General features: G+C 51.9%; 1 long non-coding RNA gene across 20 annotated transcripts; it reads left to right on the top strand.

Moving 5' to 3' along the window:
• Positions 1-2,967: 2,967 nt before the first annotated feature.
• On the top strand, positions 2,968-17,369 carry LOC135979879 (uncharacterized). 20 transcript variants are annotated; one of them, XR_010597125.1, is made up of 14 exons: positions 2,969-3,621; positions 3,716-3,869; positions 4,181-5,045; positions 5,343-6,220; positions 6,532-7,396; positions 7,694-8,571; positions 8,883-9,747; positions 10,045-10,922; positions 11,234-12,098; positions 12,396-13,273; positions 13,585-14,454; positions 14,752-15,629; positions 15,941-16,810; positions 17,108-17,369. It is a non-coding gene; the product is annotated as an uncharacterized LOC135979879 (long non-coding RNA). The 20 variants fall into 20 exon arrangements; XR_010597127.1 differs by having other exon boundaries at positions 2,969-3,869; positions 5,343-5,972; positions 6,067-6,220; XR_010597124.1 differs by having other exon boundaries at positions 2,969-3,869; positions 7,694-8,323; positions 8,418-8,571.
• Positions 17,370-17,376: the final 7 nt, after the last annotated feature.

The following is a 17,376-nucleotide window of genomic DNA, read 5'->3' as shown; positions in this document are numbered from 1 at the left end:
GTTACAAGGGGGAAAAGGTCCCTACTTTCAGAGGTTGCTCATTTCTCTGGTCAGGAACAGTGTCTCCTCCGCAGCGGAAGGTTGGATTCAGGAGGATGACTCCAGGTGGTGAGCTGCTTGCTTTCCTCCCATTTTTCTCTCTCTCTCTCTCTCTCTCTCTCTCCTCTTGTGTGTTGGCCAACTTTCTCACTCTTTCCTCTCCTGTCCTCGTGCCGTCTCCCTTCGTAGGAGACGGGCAGGCTTGCTCGGTGTGCATCCCCGCAGGCCAGGTCTCGGGAGCCATGGAAAAGTAGGAGGGGACGAAAATCATGCAGGGCTGTGACTGTTGCTGTTAACTTGGTCTCTGTTCATCGAGTGGGGCTGATGTAGATGGGATTGGAGAGGGAGGCCAGGATGAGGGCAAGATTTGAAGCGACATATAGAGCTTTAAGTAGTGATGCCTCATGCTTGGCTTTTGCAGCTGCACTTCCAGAGGAATTTTCAAAGAGCCCTAGCCCGAGGAGTAAGTGGCAGAAGTGGACATGAGCAGACTGGACATCCTTGTAAGCAGATATGAACAGTTCTCAGCTTTCTGACTCCCGCATAACTGGCTGTGAGTAAGCGGTCAGTGCTTTGAATTCGTCATCTGTGCTCGCTATAGTATTCTTCACAGGTCATGTGCTTCCTTGTTGGGTATGGGGCTCTGTGAGATTACAGCTGGGGAGGAGCCAGAGTCTACTGTGCAGAGTGATTATTTCGGGTGCTGTTGGAAGGGGTGCTTTTTGGTTATAATGCTAAAGGTGTAATGGGGAGGGTTGAGGGCGGAGCCATGTCGTGTGGGAGAGGTGAAAAGGAGAGCTTATGAGATGTTGACTACTGAGATGGTAACTTGTTCCCCCCCTCCGTTCCTTCCCCCGTGGGTTTGTAAGAAATGGTTCCTGCCCAGCTGTGCTTAGGAGAGAGACAAGGTCCCCTTTTTCAGGGGCTGCTCATTTCTCTGGCCAGGAGCTGTGTCTCTTCCGCAGCAGAAGGTTGCATCCAGGAGGATGACTCCAGGTGGTGAGTTGCTTGCCTTCCTCCCATGTTTTTCTCTCTCTTTCTCTCTTCTCTAGTACGTTGGCCAACACACACCCTCTCTCTCTGTCTGTCCTTGCCTTTCCTTGTGCTGTCTCCCTTCAGAAGACACGGGCAGGCGTGCTAGGTGTGCATCTGCAGAGGCCAGGTCTCGGGAGCCATGGAGAAGTAGGAGCGTACGAAAACCATGCAGGGCAGTAACTGTCAGTGTTACCTTGGTCTCTGTTCATCGAGTGGGGCTGATGTAGATGGGACTGGAGAGGGAGGCAGGGATGAGGGCAAGACTCGACGCCCCAATAGAGCTCTGTGTAGTGATAGTTCTTGCTTGGCTTTATTAGTTTGCGGAGGAATCATCCAGGAGCCCTAGCCGGACAAGAATATGGCAGAAGTGGACCTGAGCAGTCCGGACATCCTTCTAAGGAGACATGAATAGTCCTCATGTTTCTGCCTTCTGCATCGCTGGCTGTGAGTAAGAGGTCTGTGCTTTGAATTCCTCATCTGTAGTCACTGTAGTTTTCTTCACAGGCCGTGTGCTTTCTCATTGGGTATGGGGTTCTGTGAGATTACGGCTGGGGAGGGGCCAGAGTCTTCTGTGTAGAGTGATTATTTTAGGTGCCGTTGCAAGGGGTGCGTTCTAGTTGTAATGCTAAAGGCGTAATCGGGGGGAGAGTTTGGGGCAGAGCGCTGCCGTGTAGGAGAGGCGAAAAGAATAGCCTACGCGACGCTGCCCACTGAGGTGGTAACTTCATTGTTTTTCCTCCTTGTTCCGGATTTAGTACCCTGGGAAAAGAAATCAAACGTCAGCGTTTACTCCCCTTGTCGGATGGAAAGCGAGCAAGAGCAGTGAGCCTGCGAGCATTGTTGATGCAAGTCAGGAGCCGTCCAGTTGGCAGTGGAGCAGTCGCTACCGTCAGTGAGATAAGTGTGTGGTTTGGTGAGGGTTCTGCGTAGGGCCCCAATGGCTCCAGGTAGGGACGCCCAGTTAGCTGGGGCTGGGTTTGTAAGAAATGGTTCCTAAGCAGCTGTGGTTACGAGAGAGACAAGGTCCCCATTTTCAGGGACTGCTCATTTCTCTGCCCAGATGCGGTGTGTTCTCGGAAGCAGAAGGTTGCATCCAGGAGGATGACTCCAGGTGGTGAGTTGCTTGCCTTCCTCCCATTTTTTTCTCTCTGTCTCTTTCTCTCTCTCCTCTAGTGTGTTGGCCAACTTTCTCACTCTCTTTCCTCTCCTCTCCTCGTGCCGTCTCCCTTCGTAGGACCACGGGCATCCGTGCTAGGTGTGCATCCTAGCCAGGTCTTGGGAGCCACGGAGAAGTAGGAGCGGACGAAAACCATGCAGGGCAGTGGGCACTAAAGTGGAGCTGTGACTGTCTGTGTTTACTCGGTCTCTGTTCATCTAGTGGGGCGGATGTAGATGGGACTGGAGAGGGAGGCAGGGATGAGGGCAAGACTCGACGCCCCAATAGAGTTCTGTGTAGTGATAGTTCTTGCTTGGCTTTCTTAGTTTGCGGAGGAATCGTCCAGGAGCCCTAGCCGGACAAGAATATTGCAGAAGTGGACCTGAGTAGTCTGGACATCCTTCTAAGGAGACATAAATAGTCCTCATGTTTCTGCCTTCTTCATCGCTGGCTGTGAGTAAGAGGTCAGTGCTTTGAATTCCTCATGTGTAGTCGCTGTAGTTTTCTTCACAGGCCGTGTGCTTCCTCGTTGGGTATGAGGCTCTGGGATTAAGGCTGGGGAAGGGACAAGAGTCTCCTGAAGAAAGTGAATATTTTGGGTGCCATTACAATGGGTGCCTTCTAGTTGCAGTTGTAACGTAGTAATGGGAGATGGGTTGAGGGTGGAGCCGTGGGATATGGGAGATGTGAAAAGAAGATACTACGCGACATTGCAGACGGAGATGCTAATTTTTTTGGCTCGCCTCCCCCTCCCTCTTTAGGTTTAGAACGAAGGAAAACGAAGTCACCCGTCAGAGTCTACTGCCCTCGTGATGGAAAGCGAGCGAGAGCGTTGAGACTCTGAGCATTGTTGATGCCACGCAAAAGCCATCCATCTGGGAGCCGAGGAGATGCCGCTGTCAGTGAGATAAGTGTCTTGTTTCATGAGGGCTCTGCTCACGCCCAACCTGAGTCCAGGTAGGGAAGCCCACTAAGTTAGGGCTGGGTTTGTATGAAAAGGTTCCTGACTAACTGTGGTTACGAGGGGGAAAAGGTCCCTACTTTCAGAGGTTGCTCATTTCTCTGGTCAGGAACGGTGTCTCCTCCGCAGCGGAAGGTTGGATTCAGAAGGATGACTCTAGGTGGTCAGTTGCTTGCTTTCCTCCAATGTTTTTCTTTCTCTCTCTTTCTCTCTTCTCTAGTATGTTGGCCAACACACACCCTCTAGCTCTCGCTGTCTGTCCTTGCCTTTCCTCGTGTTGTCTCCTTTCGTAAGACACGGGCAGCCGTGTAACGTGTGTATCCCCACAGGCTATGTCTGGGGAGCCATGGAGAAGTAGGAGGGGACGAAAATCAAGCACGGCTGTGACTGTCGGTGTTATCTCAGTCTCTGTTTGTCAAGTGGGGCCGAGGTAGATGGGATTGGAGAGGGAGGCCAGGAGGAGGGCAAGATTTGAAGCACCAATAGAGGTTGGTGTAGTGATGGCTCATGCTTGGCTTTTGCAGCTGCGCTTCCAGAGGAATTTTCCAGGAGCCCTATCTCGAGAAGAAACTGGGAGAAGTGGACATGAGCAGACTGGACATCCCTGTAAGCAGACATGAACATCCTTGTCAGCAGACATGAACAGTCCTCAACTTTCTGGCTCCCGCATAACTGGCTGTGAGTAAGCGGTCAGTGCTTTGAATTCGTCATCTGTGCTCGCTGTAGTATTCTTCACAGGCCGTGTGCTTTCTCATTGGGTATGGGGTTCTGTGAGATTACGGCTGGGGAGGGGCCAGAGTCTTCTGTGTAGAGTGATTATTTTAGGTGCCGTTGCAAGGGGTGCGTTCTAGTTGTAATGCTAAAGGCGTAATAGGGGGGAGAGTTTGGGGCAGAGCGCTGCCGTGTAGGAGAGGCGAAAAGAATAGCCTACGCGACGCTGCCCACTGAGGTGGTAACTTCATTGTTTTTCCTCCTTGTGCCGGATTTAGTACCCTGGGAAAAGAAATCAAACGTCAGCGTTTACTCCCCTTGTCGGATGGAAAGCGAGCAAGAGCAGTGAGCCTGCGAGCATTGTTGATGCAAGTCAGGAGCCGTCCAGTTGGCAGTGGAGCAGTCGCTACCGTCAGTGAGATAAGTGTGTGGTTTGGTGAGGGTTCTGCGTAGGGCCCCAATGGCTCCAGGTAGGGACGCCCAGTTAGCTGGGGCTGGGTTTGTAAGAAATGGTTCCTAAGCAGCTGTGGTTACGAGAGAGACAAGGTCCCCATTTTCAGGGACTGCTCATTTCTCTGCCCAGATGCGGTGTGTTCTCGGAAGCAGAAGGTTGCATCCAGGAGGATGATTCCAGGTGGTGAGTTGCTTGCCTTCCTCCCATTTTTTTCTCTCTGTCTCTTTCTCTCTCTCCTCTAGTGTGTTGGCCAACTTTCTCACTCTCTTTCCTCTCCTCTCCTCGTGCCGTCTCCCTTTGTAGGACCACGGGCATCCGTGCTAGGTGTGCATCCTAGCCAGGTCTCGGGAGCCACGGAGAAGTAGGAGCGGACGAAAACCATGCGGGGCAGTGGGCACTAAAGTGGAGCTGTGACTGTCTGTGTTTACTCGGTCTCTGTTCATCTAGTGGGGCTGATGTAGATGGGACTGGAGAGGGAGGCAGGGATGAGGGCAAGACTCGACGCCCCAATAGAGTTCTGTGTAGTGATAGTTCTTGCTTGGCTTTCTTAGTTTGCGGAGGAATCGTCCAGGAGCCCTAGCCGGACAAGAATATTGCAGAAGTGGACCTGAGTAGTCTGGACATCCTTCTAAGGAGACATAAATAGTCCTCATGTTTCTGCCTTCTGCATCGCTGGCTGTGAGTAAGAGGTCAGTGCTTTGAATTCCTCATGTGTAGTCGCTGTAGTTTTCTTCACAGGCCGTGTGCTTCCTCATTGGGTATGAGGCTCTGGGATTAAGGCTGGGGAAGGGACAAGAGTCTCCTGAAGAAAGTGAATATTTTGGGTGCCATTACAATGGGTGCCTTCTAGTTGCAGTTGTAACGTAGTAATGGGAGATGGGTTGAGGGTGGAGCCGTGGGATATGGGAGATGTGAAAAGAAGATACTACGCGACATTGCAGACGGAGATGCTAATTTTTTTGGCTCGCCTCCCCCTCCCTCTTTAGGTTTAGAACGAAGGAAAACGAAGTCACCCGTCAGAGTCTACTGCCCTCGTGATGGAAAGCGAGCGAGAGCGTTGAGACTCTGAGCATTGTTGATGCCACGCAAAAGCCATCCATCTGGGAGCCGAGGAGATGCCGCTGTCAGTGAGATAAGTGTCTTGTTTCATGAGGGCTCTGCTCACGCCCAACCTGAGTCCAGGTAGGGAAGCCCACTAAGTTAGGGCTGGGTTTGTATGAAAAGGTTCCTGACTAACTGTGGTTACGAGGGGGAAAAGGTCCCTACTTTCAGAGGTTGCTCATTTCTCTGGTCAGGAACGGTGTCTCCTCCGCAGCGGAAGGTTGGATTCAGAAGGATGACTCTAGGTGGTCAGTTGCTTGCTTTCCTCCAATGTTTTTCTTTCTCTCTCTTTCTCTCTTCTCTAGTATGTTGGCCAACACACACCCTCTAGCTCTCGCTGTCTGTCCTTGCCTTTCCTCGTGTTGTCTCCTTTCGTAAGACACGGGCAGCCGTGTAACGTGTGTATCCCCACAGGCTATGTCTGGGGAGCCATGGAGAAGTAGGAGGGGACGAAAATCAAGCACGGCTGTGACTGTCGGTGTTATCTCAGTCTCTGTTTGTCAAGTGGGGCCGAGGTAGATGGGATTGGAGAGGGAGGCCAGGAGGAGGGCAAGATTTGAAGCACCAATAGAGGTTGGTGTAGTGATGGCTCATGCTTGGCTTTTGCAGCTGCGCTTCCAGAGGAATTTTCCAGGAGCCCTATCTCGAGAAGAAACTGGGAGAAGTGGACATGAGCAGACTGGACATCCCTGTAAGCAGACATGAACATCCTTGTCAGCAGACATGAACAGTCCTCAACTTTCTGGCTCCCGCATAACTGGCTGTGAGTAAGCGGTCAGTGCTTTGAATTCGTCATCTGTGCTCGCTGTAGTATTCTTCACAGGCCGTGTGCTTTCTCATTGGGTATGGGGTTCTGTGAGATTACGGCTGGGGAGGGGCCAGAGTCTTCTGTGTAGAGTGATTATTTTAGGTGCCGTTGCAAGGGGTGCGTTCTAGTTGTAATGCTAAAGGCGTAATAGGGGGGAGAGTTTGGGGCAGAGCGCTGCCGTGTAGGAGAGGCGAAAAGAATAGCCTACGCGACGCTGCCCACTGAGGTGGTAACTTCATTGTTTTTCCTCCTTGTGCCGGATTTAGTACCCTGGGAAAAGAAATCAAACGTCAGCGTTTACTCCCCTTGTCGGATGGAAAGCGAGCAAGAGCAGTGAGCCTGCGAGCATTGTTGATGCAAGTCAGGAGCCGTCCAGTTGGCAGTGGAGCAGTCGCTACCGTCAGTGAGATAAGTGTGTGGTTTGGTGAGGGTTCTGCGTAGGGCCCCAATGGCTCCAGGTAGGGACGCCCAGTTAGCTGGGGCTGGGTTTGTAAGAAATGGTTCCTAAGCAGCTGTGGTTACGAGAGAGACAAGGTCCCCATTTTCAGGGACTGCTCATTTCTCTGCCCAGATGCGGTGTGTTCTCGGAAGCAGAAGGTTGCATCCAGGAGGATGATTCCAGGTGGTGAGTTGCTTGCCTTCCTCCCATTTTTTTCTCTCTGTCTCTTTCTCTCTCTCCTCTAGTGTGTTGGCCAACTTTCTCACTCTCTTTCCTCTCCTCTCCTCGTGCCGTCTCCCTTTGTAGGACCACGGGCATCCGTGCTAGGTGTGCATCCTAGCCAGGTCTCGGGAGCCACGGAGAAGTAGGAGCGGACGAAAACCATGCGGGGCAGTGGGCACTAAAGTGGAGCTGTGACTGTCTGTGTTTACTCGGTCTCTGTTCATCTAGTGGGGCTGATGTAGATGGGACTGGAGAGGGAGGCAGGGATGAGGGCAAGACTCGACGCCCCAATAGAGTTCTGTGTAGTGATAGTTCTTGCTTGGCTTTCTTAGTTTGCGGAGGAATCGTCCAGGAGCCCTAGCCGGACAAGAATATTGCAGAAGTGGACCTGAGTAGTCTGGACATCCTTCTAAGGAGACATAAATAGTCCTCATGTTTCTGCCTTCTGCATCGCTGGCTGTGAGTAAGAGGTCAGTGCTTTGAATTCCTCATGTGTAGTCGCTGTAGTTTTCTTCACAGGCCGTGTGCTTCCTCGTTGGGTATGAGGCTCTGGGATTAAGGCTGGGGAAGGGACAAGAGTCTCCTGAAGAAAGTGAATATTTTGGGTGCCATTACAATGGGTGCCTTCTAGTTGCAGTTGTAACGTAGTAATGGGAGATGGGTTGAGGGTGGAGCCGTGGGATATGGGAGATGTGAAAAGAAGATACTACGCGACATTGCAGACGGAGATGCTAATTTTTTTGGCTCGCCTCCCCCTCCCTCTTTAGGTTTAGAACGAAGGAAAACGAAGTCACCCGTCAGAGTCTACTGCCCTCGTGATGGAAAGCGAGCGAGAGCGTTGAGACTCTGAGCATTGTTGATGCCACGCAAAAGCCATCCATCTGGGAGCCGAGGAGATGCCGCTGTCAGTGAGATAAGTGTCTTGTTTCATGAGGGCTCTGCTCACGCCCAACCTGAGTCCAGGTAGGGAAGCCCACTAAGTTAGGGCTGGGTTTGTATGAAAAGGTTCCTGACTAACTGTGGTTACGAGGGGGAAAAGGTCCCTACTTTCAGAGGTTGCTCATTTCTCTGGTCAGGAACGGTGTCTCCTCCGCAGCGGAAGGTTGGATTCAGAAGGATGACTCTAGGTGGTCAGTTGCTTGCTTTCCTCCAATGTTTTTCTTTCTCTCTCTTTCTCTCTTCTCTAGTATGTTGGCCAACACACACCCTCTAGCTCTCGCTGTCTGTCCTTGCCTTTCCTCGTGTTGTCTCCTTTCGTAAGACACGGGCAGCCGTGTAACGTGTGTATCCCCACAGGCTATGTCTCGGGAGCCATGGAGAAGTAGGAGGGGACGAAAATCATGCACGGCTGTGACTGTCGGTGTTATCTCAGTCTCTGTTTGTCAAGTGGGGCCGAGGTAGATGGGATTGGAGAGGGAGGCCAGGAGGAGGGCAAGATTTGAAGCACCAATAGAGGTTGGTGTAGTGATGGCTCATGCTTGGCTTTTGCAGCTGCGCTTCCAGAGGAATTTTCCAGGAGCCCTATCTCGAGAAGAAACTGGGAGAAGTGGACATGAGCAGACTGGACATCCCTGTAAGCAGACATGAACATCCTTGTCAGCAGACATGAACAGTCCTCAACTTTCTGGCTCCCGCATAACTGGCTGTGAGTAAGCGGTCAGTGCTTTGAATTCGTCATCTGTGCTCGCTGTAGTATTCTTCACAGGCCGTGTGCTTTCTCATTGGGTATGGGGTTCTGTGAGATTACGGCTGGGGAGGGGCCAGAGTCTTCTGTGTAGAGTGATTATTTTAGGTGCCGTTGCAAGGGGTGCGTTCTAGTTGTAATGCTAAAGGCGTAATCGGGGGGAGAGTTTGGGGCAGAGCGCTGCCGTGTAGGAGAGGCGAAAAGAATAGCCTACGCGACGCTGCCCACTGAGGTGGTAACTTCATTGTTTTTCCTCCTTGTGCCGGATTTAGTACCCTGGGAAAAGAAATCAAACGTCAGCGTTTACTCCCCTTGTCGGATGGAAAGCGAGCAAGAGCAGTGAGCCTGCGAGCATTGTTGATGCAAGTCAGGAGCCGTCCAGTTGGCAGTGGAGCAGTCGCTACCGTCAGTGAGATAAGTGTGTGGTTTGGTGAGGGTTCTGCGTAGGGCCCCAATGGCTCCAGGTAGGGACGCCCAGTTAGCTGGGGCTGGGTTTGTAAGAAATGGTTCCTAAGCAGCTGTGGTTACGAGAGAGACAAGGTCCCCATTTTCAGGGACTGCTCATTTCTCTGCCCAGATGCGGTGTGTTCTCGGAAGCAGAAGGTTGCATCCAGGAGGATGATTCCAGGTGGTGAGTTGCTTGCCTTCCTCCCATTTTTTTCTCTCTGTCTCTTTCTCTCTCTCCTCTAGTGTGTTGGCCAACTTTCTCACTCTCTTTCCTCTCCTCTCCTCGTGCCGTCTCCCTTCGTAGGACCACGGGCATCCGTGCTAGGTGTGCATCCTAGCCAGGTCTCGGGAGCCACGGAGAAGTAGGAGCGGACGAAAACCATGCGGGGCAGTGGGCACTAAAGTGGAGCTGTGACTGTCTGTGTTTACTCGGTCTCTGTTCATCTAGTGGGGCTGATGTAGATGGGACTGGAGAGGGAGGCAGGGATGAGGGCAAGACTCGACGCCCCAATAGAGTTCTGTGTAGTGATAGTTCTTGCTTGGCTTTCTTAGTTTGCGGAGGAATCGTCCAGGAGCCCTAGCCGGACAAGAATATTGCAGAAGTGGACCTGAGTAGTCTGGACATCCTTCTAAGGAGACATAAATAGTCCTCATGTTTCTGCCTTCTGCATCGCTGGCTGTGAGTAAGAGGTCAGTGCTTTGAATTCCTCATGTGTAGTCGCTGTAGTTTTCTTCACAGGCCGTGTGCTTCCTCGTTGGGTATGAGGCTCTGGGATTAAGGCTGGGGAAGGGACAAGAGTCTCCTGAAGAAAGTGAATATTTTGGGTGCCATTACAATGGGTGCCTTCTAGTTGCAGTTGTAACGTAGTAATGGGAGATGGGTTGAGGGTGGAGCCGTGGGATATGGGAGATGTGAAAAGAAGATACTACGCGACATTGCAGACGGAGATGCTAATTTTTTTGGCTCGCCTCCCCCTCCCTCTTTAGGTTTAGAACGAAGGAAAACGAAGTCACCCGTCAGAGTCTACTGCCCTCGTGATGGAAAGCGAGCGAGAGCGTTGAGACTCTGAGCATTGTTGATGCCACGCAAAAGCCATCCATCTGGGAGCCGAGGAGATGCCGCTGTCAGTGAGATAAGTGTCTTGTTTCATGAGGGCTCTGCTCACGCCCAACCTGAGTCCAGGTAGGGAAGCCCACTAAGTTAGGGCTGGGTTTGTATGAAAAGGTTCCTGACTAACTGTGGTTACGAGGGGGAAAAGGTCCCTACTTTCAGAGGTTGCTCATTTCTCTGGTCAGGAACGGTGTCTCCTCCGCAGCGGAAGGTTGGATTCAGAAGGATGACTCTAGGTGGTCAGTTGCTTGCTTTCCTCCAATGTTTTTCTTTCTCTCTCTTTCTCTCTTCTCTAGTATGTTGGCCAACACACACCCTCTAGCTCTCGCTGTCTGTCCTTGCCTTTCCTCGTGTTGTCTCCTTTCGTAAGACACGGGCAGCCGTGTAACGTGTGTATCCCCACAGGCTATGTCTGGGGAGCCATGGAGAAGTAGGAGGGGACGAAAATCAAGCACGGCTGTGACTGTCGGTGTTATCTCAGTCTCTGTTTGTCAAGTGGGGCCGAGGTAGATGGGATTGGAGAGGGAGGCCAGGAGGAGGGCAAGATTTGAAGCACCAATAGAGGTTGGTGTAGTGATGGCTCATGCTTGGCTTTTGCAGCTGCGCTTCCAGAGGAATTTTCCAGGAGCCCTATCTCGAGAAGAAACTGGGAGAAGTGGACATGAGCAGACTGGACATCCCTGTAAGCAGACATGAACATCCTTGTCAGCAGACATGAACAGTCCTCAACTTTCTGGCTCCCGCATAACTGGCTGTGAGTAAGCGGTCAGTGCTTTGAATTCGTCATCTGTGCTCGCTGTAGTATTCTTCACAGGCCGTGTGCTTTCTCATTGGGTATGGGGTTCTGTGAGATTACGGCTGGGGAGGGGCCAGAGTCTTCTGTGTAGAGTGATTATTTTAGGTGCCGTTGCAAGGGGTGCGTTCTAGTTGTAATGCTAAAGGCGTAATCGGGGGGAGAGTTTGGGGCAGAGCGCTGCCGTGTAGGAGAGGCGAAAAGAATAGCCTACGCGACGCTGCCCACTGAGGTGGTAACTTCATTGTTTTTCCTCCTTGTGCCGGATTTAGTACCCTGGGAAAAGAAATCAAACGTCAGCGTTTACTCCCCTTGTCGGATGGAAAGCGAGCAAGAGCAGTGAGCCTGCGAGCATTGTTGATGCAAGTCAGGAGCCGTCCAGTTGGCAGTGGAGCAGTCGCTACCGTCAGTGAGATAAGTGTGTGGTTTGGTGAGGGTTCTGCGTAGGGCCCCAATGGCTCCAGGTAGGGACGCCCAGTTAGCTGGGGCTGGGTTTGTAAGAAATGGTTCCTAAGCAGCTGTGGTTACGAGAGAGACAAGGTCCCCATTTTCAGGGACTGCTCATTTCTCTGCCCAGATGCGGTGTGTTCTCGGAAGCAGAAGGTTGCATCCAGGAGGATGATTCCAGGTGGTGAGTTGCTTGCCTTCCTCCCATTTTTTTCTCTCTGTCTCTTTCTCTCTCTCCTCTAGTGTGTTGGCCAACTTTCTCACTCTCTTTCCTCTCCTCTCCTCGTGCCGTCTCCCTTCGTAGGACCACGGGCATCCGTGCTAGGTGTGCATCCTAGCCAGGTCTCGGGAGCCACGGAGAAGTAGGAGCGGACGAAAACCATGCGGGGCAGTGGGCACTAAAGTGGAGCTGTGACTGTCTGTGTTTACTCGGTCTCTGTTCATCTAGTGGGGCTGATGTAGATGGGACTGGAGAGGGAGGCAGGGATGAGGGCAAGACTCGACGCCCCAATAGAGTTCTGTGTAGTGATAGTTCTTGCTTGGCTTTCTTAGTTTGCGGAGGAATCGTCCAGGAGCCCTAGCCGGACAAGAATATTGCAGAAGTGGACCTGAGTAGTCTGGACATCCTTCTAAGGAGACATAAATAGTCCTCATGTTTCTGCCTTCTGCATCGCTGGCTGTGAGTAAGAGGTCAGTGCTTTGAATTCCTCATGTGTAGTCGCTGTAGTTTTCTTCACAGGCCGTGTGCTTCCTCGTTGGGTATGAGGCTCTGGGATTAAGGCTGGGGAAGGGACAAGAGTCTCCTGAAGAAAGTGAATATTTTGGGTGCCATTACAATGGGTGCCTTCTAGTTGCAGTTGTAACGTAGTAATGGGAGATGGGTTGAGGGTGGAGCCGTGGGATATGGGAGATGTGAAAAGAAGATACTACGCGACATTGCAGACGGAGATGCTAATTTTTTTGGCTCGCCTCCCCCTCCCTCTTTAGGTTTAGAACGAAGGAAAACGAAGTCACCCGTCAGAGTCTACTGCCCTCGTGATGGAAAGCGAGCGAGAGCGTTGAGACTCTGAGCATTGTTGATGCCACGCAAAAGCCATCCATCTGGGAGCCGAGGAGATGCCGCTGTCAGTGAGATAAGTGTCTTGTTTCATGAGGGCTCTGCTCACGCCCAACCTGAGTCCAGGTAGGGAAGCCCACTAAGTTAGGGCTGGGTTTGTATGAAAAGGTTCCTGACTAACTGTGGTTACGAGGGGGAAAAGGTCCCTACTTTCAGAGGTTGCTCATTTCTCTGGTCAGGAACGGTGTCTCCTCCGCAGCGGAAGGTTGGATTCAGAAGGATGACTCTAGGTGGTCAGTTGCTTGCTTTCCTCCAATGTTTTTCTTTCTCTCTCTTTCTCTCTTCTCTAGTATGTTGGCCAACACACACCCTCTAGCTCTCGCTGTCTGTCCTTGCCTTTCCTCGTGTTGTCTCCTTTCGTAAGACACGGGCAGCCGTGTAACGTGTGTATCCCCACAGGCTATGTCTGGGGAGCCATGGAGAAGTAGGAGGGGACGAAAATCAAGCACGGCTGTGACTGTCGGTGTTATCTCAGTCTCTGTTTGTCAAGTGGGGCCGAGGTAGATGGGATTGGAGAGGGAGGCCAGGAGGAGGGCAAGATTTGAAGCACCAATAGAGGTTGGTGTAGTGATGGCTCATGCTTGGCTTTTGCAGCTGCGCTTCCAGAGGAATTTTCCAGGAGCCCTATCTCGAGAAGAAACTGGGAGAAGTGGACATGAGCAGACTGGACATCCCTGTAAGCAGACATGAACATCCTTGTCAGCAGACATGAACAGTCCTCAACTTTCTGGCTCCCGCATAACTGGCTGTGAGTAAGCGGTCAGTGCTTTGAATTCGTCATCTGTGCTCGCTGTAGTATTCTTCACAGGCCGTGTGCTTTCTCATTGGGTATGGGGTTCTGTGAGATTACGGCTGGGGAGGGGCCAGAGTCTTCTGTGTAGAGTGATTATTTTAGGTGCCGTTGCAAGGGGTGCGTTCTAGTTGTAATGCTAAAGGCGTAATCGGGGGGAGAGTTTGGGGCAGAGCGCTGCCGTGTAGGAGAGGCGAAAAGAATAGCCTACGCGACGCTGCCCACTGAGGTGGTAACTTCATTGTTTTTCCTCCTTGTGCTGGATTTAGTACCCTGGGAAAAGAAATCAAACGTCAGCGTTTACTCCCCTTGTCGGATGGAAAGCGAGCAAGAGCAGTGAGCCTGCGAGCATTGTTGATGCAAGTCAGGAGCCGTCCAGTTGGCAGTGGAGCAGTCGCTACCGTCAGTGAGATAAGTGTGTGGTTTGGTGAGGGTTCTGCGTAGGGCCCCAATGGCTCCAGGTAGGGACGCCCAGTTAGCTGGGGCTGGGTTTGTAAGAAATGGTTCCTAAGCAGCTGTGGTTACGAGAGAGACAAGGTCCCCATTTTCAGGGACTGCTCATTTCTCTGCCCAGATGCGGTGTGTTCTCGGAAGCAGAAGGTTGCATCCAGGAGGATGATTCCAGGTGGTGAGTTGCTTGCCTTCCTCCCATTTTTTTCTCTCTGTCTCTTTCTCTCTCTCCTCTAGTGTGTTGGCCAACTTTCTCACTCTCTTTCCTCTCCTCTCCTCTCCTCGTGCCGTCTCCCTTCGTAGGACCACGGGCATCCGTGCTAGGTGTGCATCCTAGCCAGGTCTCGGGAGCCACGGAGAAGTAGGAGCGGACGAAAACCATGCGGGGCAGTGGGCACTAAAGTGGAGCTGTGACTGTCTGTGTTTACTCGGTCTCTGTTCATCTAGTGGGGCTGATGTAGATGGGACTGGAGAGGGAGGCAGGGATGAGGGCAAGACTCGACGCCCCAATAGAGTTCTGTGTAGTGATAGTTCTTGCTTGGCTTTCTTAGTTTGCGGAGGAATCGTCCAGGAGCCCTAGCCGGACAAGAATATTGCAGAAGTGGACCTGAGTAGTCTGGACATCCTTCTAAGGAGACATAAATAGTCCTCATGTTTCTGCCTTCTGCATCGCTGGCTGTGAGTAAGAGGTCAGTGCTTTGAATTCCTCATGTGTAGTCGCTGTAGTTTTCTTCACAGGCCGTGTGCTTCCTCGTTGGGTATGAGGCTCTGGGATTAAGGCTGGGGAAGGGACAAGAGTCTCCTGAAGAAAGTGAATATTTTGGGTGCCATTACAATGGGTGCCTTCTAGTTGCAGTTGTAACGTAGTAATGGGAGATGGGTTGAGGGTGGAGCCGTGGGATATGGGAGATGTGAAAAGAAGATACTACGCGACATTGCAGACGGAGATGCTAATTTTTTTGGCTCGCCTCCCCCTCCCTCTTTAGGTTTAGAACGAAGGAAAACGAAGTCACCCGTCAGAGTCTACTGCCCTCGTGATGGAAAGCGAGCGAGAGCGTTGAGACTCTGAGCATTGTTGATGCCACGCAAAAGCCATCCATCTGGGAGCCGAGGAGATGCCGCTGTCAGTGAGATAAGTGTCTTGTTTCATGAGGGCTCTGCTCACGCCCAACCTGAGTCCAGGTAGGGAAGCCCACTAAGTTAGGGCTGGGTTTGTATGAAAAGGTTCCTGACTAACTGTGGTTACGAGGGGGAAAAGGTCCCTACTTTCAGAGGTTGCTCATTTCTCTGGTCAGGAACGGTGTCTCCTCCGCAGCGGAAGGTTGGATTCAGAAGGATGACTCTAGGTGGTCAGTTGCTTGCTTTCCTCCAATGTTTTTCTTTCTCTCTCTTTCTCTCTTCTCTAGTATGTTGGCCAACACACACCCTCTAGCTCTCGCTGTCTGTCCTTGCCTTTCCTCGTGTTGTCTCCTTTCGTAAGACACGGGCAGCCGTGTAACGTGTGTATCCCCACAGGCTATGTCTGGGGAGCCATGGAGAAGTAGGAGGGGACGAAAATCAAGCACGGCTGTGACTGTCGGTGTTATCTCAGTCTCTGTTTGTCAAGTGGGGCCGAGGTAGATGGGATTGGAGAGGGAGGCCAGGAGGAGGGCAAGATTTGAAGCACCAATAGAGGTTGGTGTAGTGATGGCTCATGCTTGGCTTTTGCAGCTGCGCTTCCAGAGGAATTTTCCAGGAGCCCTATCTCGAGAAGAAACTGGGAGAAGTGGACATGAGCAGACTGGACATCCCTGTAAGCAGACATGAACATCCTTGTCAGCAGACATGAACAGTCCTCAACTTTCTGGCTCCCGCATAACTGGCTGTGAGTAAGCGGTCAGTGCTTTGAATTCGTCATCTGTGCTCGCTGTAGTATTCTTCACAGGCCGTGTGCTTTCTCATTGGGTATGGGGTTCTGTGAGATTACGGCTGGGGAGGGGCCAGAGTCTTCTGTGTAGAGTGATTATTTTAGGTGCCGTTGCAAGGGGTGCGTTCTAGTTGTAATGCTAAAGGCGTAATCGGGGGGAGAGTTTGGGGCAGAGCGCTGCCGTGTAGGAGAGGCGAAAAGAATAGCCTACGCGACGCTGCCCACTGAGGTGGTAACTTCATTGTTTTTCCTCCTTGTGCCGGATTTAGTACCCTGGGAAAAGAAATCAAACGTCAGCGTTTACTCCCCTTGTCGGATGGAAAGCGAGCAAGAGCAGTGAGCCTGCGAGCATTGTTGATGCAAGTCAGGAGCCGTCCAGTTGGCAGTGGAGCAGTCGCTACCGTCAGTGAGATAAGTGTGTGGTTTGGTGAGGGTTCTGCGTAGGGCCCCAATGGCTCCAGGTAGGGACGCCCAGTTAGCTGGGGCTGGGTTTGTAAGAAATGGTTCCTAAGCAGCTGTGGTTACGAGAGAGACAAGGTCCCCATTTTCAGGGACTGCTCATTTCTCTGCCCAGATGCGGTGTGTTCTCGGAAGCAGAAGGTTGCATCCAGGAGGATGATTCCAGGTGGTGAGTTGCTTGCCTTCCTCCCATTTTTTTCTCTCTGTCTCTTTCTCTCTCTCCTCTAGTGTGTTGGCCAACTTTCTCACTCTCTTTCCTCTCCTCTCCTCTCCTCGTGCCGTCTCCCTTCGTAGGACCACGGGCATCCGTGCTAGGTGTGCATCCTAGCCAGGTCTCGGGAGCCACGGAGAAGTAGGAGCGGACGAAAACCATGCGGGGCAGTGGGCACTAAAGTGGAGCTGTGACTGTCTGTGTTTACTCGGTCTCTGTTCATCTAGTGGGGCTGATGTAGATGGGACTGGAGAGGGAGGCAGGGATGAGGGCAAGACTCGACGCCCCAATAGAGTTCTGTGTAGTGATAGTTCTTGCTTGGCTTTCTTAGTTTGCGGAGGAATCGTCCAGGAGCCCTAGCCGGACAAGAATATTGCAGAAGTGGACCTGAGTAGTCTGGACATCCTTCTAAGGAGACATAAATAGTCCTCATGTTTCTGCCTTCTGCATCGCTGGCTGTGAGTAAGAGGTCAGTGCTTTGAATTCCTCATGTGTAGTCGCTGTAGTTTTCTTCACAGGCCGTGTGCTTCCTCGTTGGGTATGAGGCTCTGGGATTAAGGCTGGGGAAGGGACAAGAGTCTCCTGAAGAAAGTGAATATTTTGGGTGCCATTACAATGGGTGCCTTCTAGTTGCAGTTGTAACGTAGTAATGGGAGATGGGTTGAGGGTGGAGCCGTGGGATATGGGAGATGTGAAAAGAAGATACTACGCGACATTGCAGACGGAGATGCTAATTTTTTTGGCTCGCCTCCCCCTCCCTCTTTAGGTTTAGAACGAAGGAAAACGAAGTCACCCGTCAGAGTCTACTGCCCTCGTGATGGAAAGCGAGCGAGAGCGTTGAGACTCTGAGCATTGTTGATGCCACGCAAAAGCCATCCATCTGGGAGCCGAGGAGATGCCGCTGTCAGTGAGATAAGTGTCTTGTTTCATGAGGGCTCTGCTCACGCCCAACCTGAGTCCAGGTAGGGAAGCCCACTAAGTTAGGGCTGGGTTTGTATGAAAAGGTTCCTGACTAACTGTGGTTACGAGGGGGAA

Source organism: Chrysemys picta, unplaced genomic scaffold (assembly GCF_011386835.1).
Source record: "Chrysemys picta bellii isolate R12L10 unplaced genomic scaffold, ASM1138683v2 scaf1335, whole genome shotgun sequence".
NCBI lineage: Eukaryota > Metazoa > Chordata > Testudines > Emydidae > Chrysemys > Chrysemys picta.
The sequence above is the reverse complement of the archived record's forward strand: the minus strand, read 5'-3'. Positions and strand labels throughout refer to the sequence as shown.